The sequence below is a fragment of the Crotalus tigris genome, unplaced genomic scaffold (assembly GCF_016545835.1).
Source record: "Crotalus tigris isolate CLP2741 ecotype Arizona unplaced genomic scaffold, ASM1654583v1 scf7180000018436.2726382, whole genome shotgun sequence".
In the NCBI taxonomy this organism is placed as follows: Eukaryota; Metazoa; Chordata; class Lepidosauria; order Squamata; family Viperidae; genus Crotalus; species Crotalus tigris.
In genome coordinates, this window is record NW_024097002.1 from 755,730 (window position 1) to 767,937 (window position 12,208).

General features: G+C 39.7%; 1 protein-coding gene across 6 annotated transcripts in view; it reads right to left on the reverse strand.

Annotated features, from left to right (window-relative positions):
- Positions 1–11,171, reverse strand: part of INF2 (inverted formin 2) — a 77,226-nt gene extending 66,055 nt beyond the window's left edge. For 2 of the 6 annotated variants that reach the window (XM_039352535.1, XM_039352530.1), the window contains exon 1: positions 2,379–2,823. The gene's annotated coding sequence lies outside the window, so the exon portion shown is untranslated. Of the gene's footprint in view, positions 1–2,378; positions 2,829–11,072 lie in introns of those variants that run through there. The other 4 variants (XM_039352531.1, XM_039352533.1, XM_039352532.1 and 1 more) reach the window with 4 other exon arrangements.
- Positions 11,172–12,208: the final 1,037 nt, after the last annotated feature.

Genomic DNA, 12,208 nt, shown 5'->3' on the forward strand with positions numbered 1-12,208 from the left:
ATTATCCAATTTCTTAGACTTCTACCAACTATGCAAGACTTTTCATTCTAAATTGGGTCAGGTTAATAGAGCATCCTGAATATTTGTTTCCAACATCACCATGAGTGAAATCACAGCAGCTGCATTTTGATTCTTTCAACAGTTTGTCTTGCAATGTCTGGAGGTACATTTTTAAGAGAAAAAGATGCTGCTACTAAACAGTACACTGATCGTGTTTGGAAAAAGTAAATGTCATCACAAAAATTATTTGGATTGTATTTCATGTTTAAATAAAACAATATGCAACTTGGTACATGCATTAAAAGATCAAGTTAGAAGAAAAGTAAACTGAAAAATGATCTGGGCTTTTATTTAGGATATAAATGTGCAGAATGAAGAAAAGATGACTGTGATCAGCCAAAATGGGAAAGAAGAGCTCACCTTCTTAGATTACATACACATTCACTGCAAAGAGATTCCTAGACTGAGAAACCTGCTAAGATGGCTCATTATCTAAGGGAGATGGTTTTGTTAATTATAATAAAGTATTCTTGTCAATACTGCAGTAATTTTTAAAGTGGGCAATATTCCTGAGCAATACTGTCTGCCTTTGGTTTTTTGGAAATAAAGTTATAAAATTGGGTCTGGTTACATGGATGTCTTGACCTACAACCACGACGATGATGGTTTAGTATTATTTTAACTATTAGGATTATAATTTTTATTTATTATAGTTTTAGTCTCCTGATTAGAAGTTTCAATTGGTACAAAATGCAGCAGGGTGGGTAGTTACAGGCATATCTTGCTATGCCTATGCAAGCATCTGGGTGCGAGTCAAGGGGCTGGTTATTACTTCTAAAGGTATAGCCTAGTGCACTGGAATGTGAGACTCCAAAAACAACACACCTACACCCCTCCCTATGGTAGCTCAAGGCAGAAGAACTGCAGGAAATATGACAGTATTGAACTTTTCATGGCTAGCAACTTCATCCTCTTCATTATTATAAAATGTTTTTGAAGAAAGTAATGGCCTTGGAAATTAGTTTCAGTTAAAATGTGGGATGAAAATATATCGTTTCCAGGTATATCATTTTCAAATATTGCCATTAAAACAAATAGGAAAAGTTTGTTGGCATCAGATGCTTTGGGCTGTAATCCATGAAATTTTGTGGTGTGGTAAGTTGTTTTTAAGATGCACAACATTCTCGGTGGTTTAAATTCGATTAATAACTCTCAGTGGCATCTGCAATTTGTGCTAATGTGATTACTTGCAGTTCAGATAGTTATGTAGCACTTAAGAGTACTTCTCTAATTGGATGGCCATGGCTAGTAGTCTGGAAGTAAACTTTTCATGCTGGTCAAGTAGGGGAAAGGTGTTGGCATCTGTTGTTGACAGAAGAACTCCCCAAAATATCAGCTGATAAACAACACACCCAACCCCCAAAGACAAAGCCTAACTTTCCTTCTTCATGTTGCCTAACCTGCCCTGGAGGGAAAGAAAGGCAGGAAAAGTTCTGTGTTTGCAGTTCTAAGTGGGAGCAAAAATTGGTAATGAAATTGAATTGGAATTGAAATGAAAGTGAAAATTAGAAGAAAATGCATATAAAGTAGGGTTCGGTATGTGGGGAGGAAAGTGCATTATACTTATTCATTGACTCTGTATACAGTAAATTACACCTTTGCGCCCATTTTAATGAATTTTAAGCAACTACCACCAACTGATTTTGCAGACATTGTCACTTAGCAACCATGGAACACCAGCCAGGTCCATTCAGCCGCACATAAAAAGAGTAGAATAGGGTACATTGCTTTTTAATTCCCTTGCTCTGATTGAAAGTATGTCAAAACCTTTCCCAATCTGGTGCCCGTCAGGGAAGTTGGACTAACGCTTCCATAACCGTCAGCCAGTGTGGTCAAATAGCTGGGGATTTCAGAAGCTAAAGTACAAGCACATCTGGAAAGCACCAGATTGGGACCCATCCAGGCTACCCAGCCACCGCAGAGAGCACAGTAGAAAGGCGGCGGCGGCGGCGGCTGGGTGGAGGCAGGAGAAGGGAATTAAACTTTCCACTATTGCCCAAAGCTCGAAGGCGTTGAAGAAGAATGGAGAAAAAGAAGGAGAGGGTGAGGCATCTCAATAAAAATAAAAATAAATAAGTGCTCCCAATCTGAAACTGCTTTTTGACTCTTCGCGACGCTGCAAAAGTTTTGATTTGGGGGGAAAGAAATATCGCCCAGTAATCGTTAGAAGCAGCAAAATTCTCTCTCTCTCTCTCTCTCTCTCTCTCACACACACACACACACACACACACACACACACACCCTCTCCTTCTCCCTCCCTCGTTCCCAAATTTGATTCCCTCGGCAGTCCCCAAGAACCTAGCGGGTCCCCTCCTTACCCGGCGCGTCTCTTCTTTCTTTACCAACCCTCGCTCCTTCTTTTTTCACGGCCTGCCGCTTCCAGCCCCGGATCACCAGACAGGCATCCCTTCGCGGCCAAAGCTCTCCCTTTGGTTCCGAGAACAGAGGCGAAAAAGAAACCCGATTGTTTTCCACAGATGGGCGCTGTTCAGGACGGAGACGCTCCCGGCCGCGCCTGCTCTTCTCAACCGCGAACGAGAAGGCAGCGCACTGGCGCTAGAAAGTGGCAGGAAGCCCAGAAGACGACAGCCCTGCCTGCGCTCCCACGTGGAAGGCGTGGGGAAAAACGGGAAGGGCGCCGGGTTGAATCTCATGCAGGGCGGAGCCGGCATCGCCGACCGGTTCTGCCGTTATGCCCCGTATGACTGTGATCCAGCATTTTCTGGGGAGCGAAAGCCGCGATCCTACGCCCCGCTGCCCCGGGAGGGATACATCTGCCGCCTCTCATTGCACTGCGAGACTCTTCGCACGGAGTGACCTCGCTAAACGTGGGCTAGCTCTGCTGGCTGGTGGCGTTGGGAAAGTGGGCGGGAAGTTCCAGGCTGTAGTAGAGGAATAGCTGGAGGGGGGCTCCGTGTGTGCTTTGGGGGGGGGGGTGGTGGCATCGGTTCCTCTCGTAAGAGCTACTCTTGTGATAGGCCACTTTTTAACTCCGGAGAGCAGCTGCCGATCCGAATAGGTGACATTGTTTTGTGGGGTGGGGAGAGAAGTTGCGCACCACTACACCAAACTTCTAAAGTAACTTTCTGGGCTGGGTTGCACACTGCATGTGCCTTGGAGGGCTGCTCAGAGATTTCTGTATATCTCTCTTGTCCCATTTTAAAACTGCCATTTAGATACTTTTTCTTAGATTATTATGGGCCCATCTTGTCCAGAACTCTGACACCATAAAGGGCTTCTTCCCCCCATCACTTGCTACCTGAACATGTTAATCAGAAGGCCAACATATTACTTTGGCAGATCTAACAATGTACGCTATTTCTGAACAAGTCATCCAGGGGAGGATAGAGAAAAACTGCAGTTCATTAGTAGAGCCAAGTATTTACAGGTCTTGTTTGGGGGTGGGAGAGGGAGGATCACTTTCTCTTTGAGCCTTTAGGGCAGTGTTTCTCAACCTTGGCGAGTTTAAGATGTCTGGACTTCAAGTCCCAGAATTCCTTAGCCAACATTGCTGGTTGGGGAATTCTGGGAGTTGAGGTCCACAATTCTAAAGTCACCAAGGTTGAGAAACACTGCTTTAGGGGGTTTAGATTATAAAGTGACAACACAGGACTGCCCATGGCTGAAATTTGTTGAACATTCTTTCCATTTTGCCTTTAATATTTTTCTGCTGGTAGACCAACCAACAAGGGTTTTAGCAGTGCTGTGGATATTGTGAATACCTGTAATGCTTAACCCATTTTGCTCCTTAGCTTTCTTCCAACCTTTAAAAAACAAAAGATCTGAAAATGTCAATTCTGCCTAAGGAAGTTGGGGCTACTAATTGGGTACTGGGGTTGGGAATATGTCTGTAGATTGCCCTTCCTCTGGTTTAAGCAATAGCAACGGTGAGTTTATAAATAGTCTGACTAAGGAAGCAGAGACAGTTCAAGAGCCAGTGGTTAAAGCATCTGGCTGGAGTTCTAGTTCTGCCTTAGGCTGGGTGAATTTGAGCCAGTCATTCTTCCTCAGCACTAGGAAGAAGGCAATGGCAAGCTACTGTTGAACTGTTGCCAAGAAAATGTGCAGAGTCCTCTCCAGGTAGTTTGTTTGTTTATTTAACAAATTTAGATGGCTGCCCAACTTACGCACAGGGCAGCTTACAGCATTAAAAAATCCACAACATTAAAACCATACAAGTCCCACCACCAGCCCATACCCCATAGCAGCAGCAACACAATCAAATCAACCACTTAATAAGCTCCATCTTCATTTGGTGTCCCCAGGCCCACCTGACAAAACTATTCAGGGCTTTTCAGAAGAGCAACAAGGTGGGGGCCAGTTGTAGATCTGGCAGCTGACGTGACTCAGAAGCACACACAACAAAAGGATACAGCAGTTTCCTATTTTTCCGATGCCTCTGTGACTCTTTGCTCACAAAGCAAGGCTCACAATGAGTCAATCGATTTATAGACCGCAGGGTTAAACTCAACATTTTATCATTCTAGCATGTTTGCCTTTACAACATCTTTATTTTTAGGGCTACTGCTGGGAGTGACTCATGGTAGATTCCCACTTTATTCAAAGTAAAATATTTCTGTAGTGCTTTTTTTTGGGACAATGCAAGGAGTCAAATTTCACAGTGTGAATATTTTGGAACAGTGTAGAATTCCCTTCTCTTTTTATTGAATAAGTCATTTTTTAAAAAAAGAAAAAAAATCTTATTTTAAATAGTAAAATAAATTGTAATAAATAGTAACTATACTTTAAAAAATGGATTAAGATTGATATTGCCAGATTGTGCAGTAATGTGACTCCCTAAGGGTTAAATGAATTTCTGCAACCTCCTTCTATATCACAAAATAACTGATAGTGATTAATTAGCCAATAATTAAATGACTAAATAATAAACAACACTGTGACCCATGGATAATTTTGGAAGAAGCTCAAATCTCTGGTTTTAGCTCTTTCTCAAAATACTCAGCTTTGCTATTCAGCTTCTCACAGACAAAGGTGGGCTGTTGGAAATGAGTTTTGATACTAGTCCAGATATTTCAGTTTTTAAAAAAAGTATTTGTAACTCTTAAGTTGCTAAGTTAACCTGGAAAATCACAACCTACAACTGAGAATTGTATCTCTGCAGGCTAACAGATTTCTCATCCCAGAGATATGTCTTTGGTTGAGCTAAATTCAGTCCCAAAGCTGAGTTAACATGTGCCTAGGGGATGGTATAACTTAATATGATGGGCTGCGCCATATTTTAGCAGAATGACCATATGTCACTCTAAAAGTAAACTGCAGGCAGTTTGCAGATCATCAATACAGGGAGAGATGATACACATTTAGAAACAATATTTGAAAGCATTGAAGCCGATGAAGAGAGAACCAGAAGTTCCTAGGCTAAAGAAGGTCACAACAATAATATACAACTTTAAATTTCAAAGTCTCAAACAATCTGTAAAGAGGAAAGAAGAAAAGTTGAGTTTAAAGTCCAGAGAATACAAATTTGGGGAAATTATTGACTTCCAAGATAAAACGTTTTAATTCTTACATATTTTGATTAGATAAATTAGAGAACAGGTGATAAAGGTGCTGGTTGGCTAAAGTTTTCAAGATATTTCACGATAAAGATTTATACACAGGTGAGTATATTTGCCTACAAGGGACGGAGGTGTCTAATAATCATGATGCCTTGTAACTTCTTGACAAAGTATTGTAGAACAATGAAAATGGTACCACATGGAAGTGTATAAATTTATCTTCACTTTGAGACTAAAGATTATTACCTAACTATAATTTATTGTTCTTTTATTGCAAGGTCCATTTGTCTTGGTCAGATCTATGTATCATATAGTTACATCTGATGGCTTGTGAAGGTGTTATTGCCTAACATTTCCAAGGAGCAGTTGTGTGATATTTTTCCTCAGAAGCCAAGATGCCATAAAACGGTGTAAACAATGCAGATAACTTCTGCTACATTTGTGGTGAGTTTACATTTGCATCTCAAAAGTGCAGTATGATGGCAGTGGTAAAAAAAGGCATACCATGTATATTTTGATTACAAAACAGGGGATCAGAACAAGAGTTGGCCTTTCATTATTGTTGCATTACATGTGTAACTTAATAAAAGTCCATGCCTTTTGTCGTTCCAGTGGTGTGGAGAGAACCCACCAATCATAGTAGCGACTGCTCTTTTCACATGGTTCCCCCAATTGCAAAAGAGTTTTCAACAAAGAAGAAGTAGATTGTGGAATATCCAAACATTCCATCTGCACTGCGTCCTGTTTCCCATAGTGAGGACTTGTCAATTCCAGATCCACCAGAATCCTGCTCTCTAGACTCAGATGATAAAGATGATGAACAGGATGGAGCTGATCTGGGGTTGTTGATGTCAGCGGACCCAAACTTTAGCCCACCGCATGTTCCTCCTGAACTACATCTAATTTCAAAGAGTGAACTAAATGACCTGGTTAGGGATTTGGAATTGCCTAAGAGTAAGGCAGAGCTACTGGGCCCCAGATTATAATAGTGGAAACTTGTTGTTTAATCTGATGTTAGAGCTCGTCAGTTTTTCTTGCAAAAAGCATGAAAATGTTACATGAAAAACCAATAAATGAATGGAAAGGTATGTTATTGGTATCAATAAAAAGATAAATTTATAATGATTGGTGTGGCATCCTTCTCACTGCTATATCACATTTTGCAGAAAAGTAATGGAGCATAATCGCACAACCCATTCGTAATTTTGAATTATTTTTATGCAATTTAGACCTGAAGCTGTAGTTTGGAAACTGGAGCCAATTAATACTCAGGACTTAATTTTCCTTTATTAGTGACTCAATTCTGGTAAAATTAAGCTACTTTCATTTCCGAGGCTTTCTCCTTGTAGACCAGTAATAAATGTCCTTGCTACCTTTGCACTATAGTTTATATTGTATTTGTATTTATTTGTGATTGTAAATCATATGTTTATCATTTTGGCCTGCAATAAACATTCTAATCAATTCAAGCTGTGTTTGTGAGTTTTCTGCCAAGGCAAGCCAAAAAGTTAAGTCTTGAAGCTTAATCTCAAACTATGATTGATAGCCATAACTTCGTTGGAAGAATCTGATGAACATGTATAATTCAAATAGTATTGCAAAATACCCCTCTGTAGTCTGGGGATAATTGTGATCAGGTTGTCATGTACCTGCTTGGTCTGCTACATGGGCATTTGGGGGGCAAATGGTCCAAAAAAGGGTCCAAGAGGATGGCTGTGAACCTGCAAAAAAAAAAAAAAAAAGAAGAAGCCCTAAATGAAGTTTGGGTGTGTAGGGGCTAATCAAATGGTTGTACGTGTCATCTTCACTTTCTGGGTTCCCACTCATCTCCTCCCCTTTTACATTATATGTAAAAGTAATGTGATTCAAATGTTAATAGTTTTTTTTTAAATAAGATCCCTTGCAATTAAACCAAACAGAAGAGGCAGAATTAAAATGTCTCCCCAAAGGTGTTGATAAAATTAGGTTCATTTATTTTATATACTGTATATGTTTATTTAGCCATCTCTTAAAACTTGCCCAGGGCTTTGCTTTCCACTTGTACAAACCTACTTTACCAGGCTTGCACAAGTAAAATCAGAATATTATCCACAGAAGGAAGGGGTTTGGCAAAATTTAAGCTTTGCTTGTGCAAACCTCAGCTTTAAAAAAACCCGTGATTCTCCCATTGCTTGCAAATACCAGTGTTGTAACCCACATTTTGAAGGATTACATTTCCCATCTCTGCATAAAATGATGCTGATCTGGACTAGGCTTTTCCTGTACTTATGTTCAAATATACTTACATTAAAATAAAGCGAAACCAGAGCTTTAGCTCTCCAGTTACATGATGGTTTTCTAGATTGTGTAATTTATCCCCGGGTGTGCAACTTTTGAAAGCCAAGCAACTTTCACATAGCTGCTGAACTCACACAATATGTGTATCCAGTGAATAGTTGGACAACATATTAAGCTTGATTCGTTTTGTCTTGTTGAAAGAAACCTAGTTCTTTGGGTTGGTATATGGTTCAGTATCTCTATTATATAAACCTAGAAAGTGGGTTAACTGCATTACTAGTATGTTTTATAAACCCAGGCAACTGTGCTTTATTCACGAAATCATGATGGTAACAAACTGCAACATAGTGTACTGTGTGAGGTTTGTCTTTGTTCATAAAAGCACAAAAGTGCCAGTAAGAAAAAGGAACAGTCTGAGATCTAAACTTGAACATTAATCAGAAGAATGGATTGATTCCCACCATTGTTATTCTTTCTCACTTTATTTATTCTGTGAGATGTGTAAAAGAACCAATCACAGAATACAGTCATTGTTAGAAAAGGAATGAAATGAAAAATAAAACTGGCAATAGCATACTGGTTCTTTACAGTTCTACAGTTCTGACCTCAGAATAGAATAGAAGCAATTGCCAAAAAGGGCCCAGAGAAATTCCATTAAAGGAAAGTTACAGTGGTTAGAACTTTTCACCTTCAAATGAAGCAACTTACAAGGATGACTATTTAGGAGTGTAAAATTAAGCATAGTGTTATAAATCAGATTGGAAGAAGCTTTTCTCTCTTTGCACAACCAAACCAACTTCTACTTGGTTTAGGCCCCACCATGCACCTGGGCTACACCAGTCCATGTATCATGGTGTCATTATGATGGTATCAATTGTTAGGAGTCTTTTGCAGCTCAGTTGAATAACTTCTGGCTTAGCAATTGCACCACAGAAACTACTGGGGGGTATAGTAATGCAAAGTCTTTTCTGGAGCTGTCAGGAAGGCAATTTCTATTGATTTCCACTTTGACTCTGGATCTTAGTTTTCTCTTATTCCCTCCAGAAGCACAATGACATTGAATTACCATTCTACTGTACTCTCAAGTGAATCAGAGAGGTGGCTTTCTTGCTTGCTTCCCTGCATGGTACTAGTATAAACCCTACAAGGACAGGGACAGGTGGGTTGTGTGCTACCTAGAGCCCTGAGTTTGCATTTTACTATTGTTCCACTAGAGCAGGGGTAAGCAACCTCGGCCCTTTTATGACTCATGGGCTTCAACTCCCAGAATTCCTGAGTCAGTTCTGGGAGTTGAAGTCCATGAGTCATAAAAGAGCCGAGGTTGCCTATCTCTGCACTAAAGAGAATGGCAGTTAATGGTGAAAACACTTATGCACAAGGCAGGAAAGTATGACTTTGTGTGTTTGGGGGGAAACAGTGACTGACTGGAAATGACTTCAGGGTCATCCAGTGATGTATAATGGTTGAACATTCAAGAACTGGTGAAAAGGGACTGTTTCTTATAATGAATTTATGGAATTAGCTACCATAAGACATAATGATGGACACCAATCTGAATAGCTTTGAAGAGGAATGAAACAATTTATGGAAGACATACTGTACAAAGCTAGATACCAATAAAATTAGTTATGATGGCTCTGTATCACATCCAGTATCAGAATCTGCATGTTTCTCAATATCAGTCTCATGGGAAACATGAACAGGAGAGTGCGAATGACCTGATGTTTGCCTGCAGGCAAATATTCCCAAATTGTTCAAAGTATTTGTAAGTTATTATGACTTGCATGATATTTGATAAAGCATCTTCTTGTGTTCCATACTATGTGGCATGAAAATGCCCTCTTGAGGATGTTATGCCTGTCAGAGGTATGCCATGCAGCAACTCAAGAGGGGGCATTCTTGATACAATTGCCTTGATCATGGGATTCCCTCCCATCCTACAAAGAATAAGGAAGATGATTTTGATGAAACTGCAGGAGCTGTTACCTAGGTAAAAGGGCATTTTTAAAGCCCAGGACAGCCAGATAATATGTGGAAGTAACTCAGGCAGATACCTCCTTAATTCATTACAATTGCTTTCATGATGTGGTCCATTTAGTGGGACTGACACTTGCCCCTCATCTATTGGCTTATGGTTGCCCCAATTAATGCACATTGTACTATCTACCATATATTTATGGCTGATAGAGGAAATCTATCTATGTCTATCCCTACAAGTCAACATCATCTTGATTATACACAATCAGTCAATCAATGTGTCTGGCTATCAGTTAAGGGTGCTTTCCATTTTTGGACCCTAGTGGTAAAGAAGGTTCTGAAGATATTGACATGTGGATGAGTTCAAGATTGCCAGCTGAGTCACAGCATTAGTTGGTAGCCAAGTGTCATCATGTTTCCTCTATGTATGCAATTCTTTCCAATTATGTCAGAGAAGTAGGGGGAGAAACTAAATGAAAATGATGAAGTGATACTCTGGAAAAATAAGTGCTGCCCAACTGATATGTCATGCATAGGTCTGTGGTTAAGCCAGCCTTTGAAAATTAAATATTGAATCATACAGTCAGAATAAGAAAATGTAGAACCTTATTTTGAGGAAGATTGAACTGTCTGACCCTGAATTTGATAAATAGAAGGAGGTATAAAATCAAAAGGCAAGCTAGTCTAGCTTCTTCCTTACCAGCTATGGCTGCCCTAATGGTACTGGGACATTTAAGAGTAGCTCTTCTTTTATCTAGGCTGCAGAAAACTGAAGGACCACTTCATCCATCCATCCATCCATCCATCCATCCATTCATTTTATACAGTTGCTGATCTCAAGTACATGACTGGGCAGATAAAGAATAAAAACAAGATAAAAACATTATAACAACATAATAAATAACTTATCCAACAGCTGAGATTTTTTTAGGAGGGCAGGAAAGGAGGGGGAGAGAACTCTCTTTGCTGCCATCTAGTAGTCGTCTGGATGTTGAAGTTTAGATTTGGAAGCTTTATTAACAAGCAGAGAAGTAATTCTCCAGACTAATTGCCATCAGCAATCTTTTGAGAGCTGGAATAGTTGTAGTCCAGAGTGAATAAGATTTCTTGCTGGGGAGACACAGTTGGGCTTCTTGATAGCATATCATGCATATGCTCAAAAAGTGGCTGCTATGTGAGACTTGTATAATCAATATAGAGGCCATAAATAATATGATAAGCTTCAATTCACCCACTTACCTAAAGAGAAATATGAGGCTGCTCCTAGTCATCCCTCTAGCCCTTCATTTGGTTTTATAATCCCACATCTTCATATCTTTTCTGAGCAACGAAGCACTAGTCTGCAGTCACCCACTGCTTTTTCATTTGGCAAATGTGTATATAGTGTTCATGTATGACTCAGGGGCATTCTGTTAATATTATGCTAGAGGCTTTTGTTTTGCAATATACTTTTCTGGTTTTTTTTATTGTCAGCTACTCTTATTAAAGTAACCTTTGAAAAAATCCGTGTGAGGCAGGGAGTGGCAGGAATTAAAATAAATTCTGCAGGGACATTGGTATTCCTAGCCTACAGCCTAAAATCCGAAGCTGCAAATCAAGGCTTCCTGATAGCCAGAAAACAGATCAGGATTTGGCTGGAGTGTTAAACTGCCTTCCCTGCCTTAGGTGACTGAAAGGGTGCGGTGATTTCAGTAGCATTCTTCTTTATCTGCTTTTCTTGGGAAAACATAGGGGCAGGGCTAAGTTTGCTTCATATCAACCTTTTCCTAATAGATTAGTTGAAGATATCAAGTGCTAGTTTTGCTGTGTTTACATACATTGCATAATAAAATCGCTCAGGTGCTGATTAAGTTAAGTTACAACTTTAAACACTGAACTTCAGCATTTTGTTCTCAGGTGGTAAATCTGTGTTTGGTAAAATATGGCCATGTAGAAAACTTTGTGACAAAGAGGAAAGTTCTAATCCAATATTCCACCTGCCATGATATTTTCAATATACAAATTCAGATTTTCATAGGACAATTCAGACATGTAAGTCCTTAGTGGTAGACTGAAATGGTACAGTCCAATCACGTTTCTTTCTCCTGAGATCTCAAGTCAAGTGCAAATGGGAGGAATGTTCACCTGATTAGATTGGCACTGCATTTAAATATTTGTGTAGGGCCTATTCTAATTTGTGATTCTGAACTTTTTGTCTGATTATAGTGGGAAAATTGTGTGGCTGATTGATTTCCTTCCCACATGACTTCCTTGTGGTGCCCCTTTTATCAAAACAGTTTTTAGACCTGGCAAGTTTTGAAAGAATGAAAAAGTGAATACATACTTACATACATATATTACCACCATGCAATATTAACACAACACAGAAAAGCAGT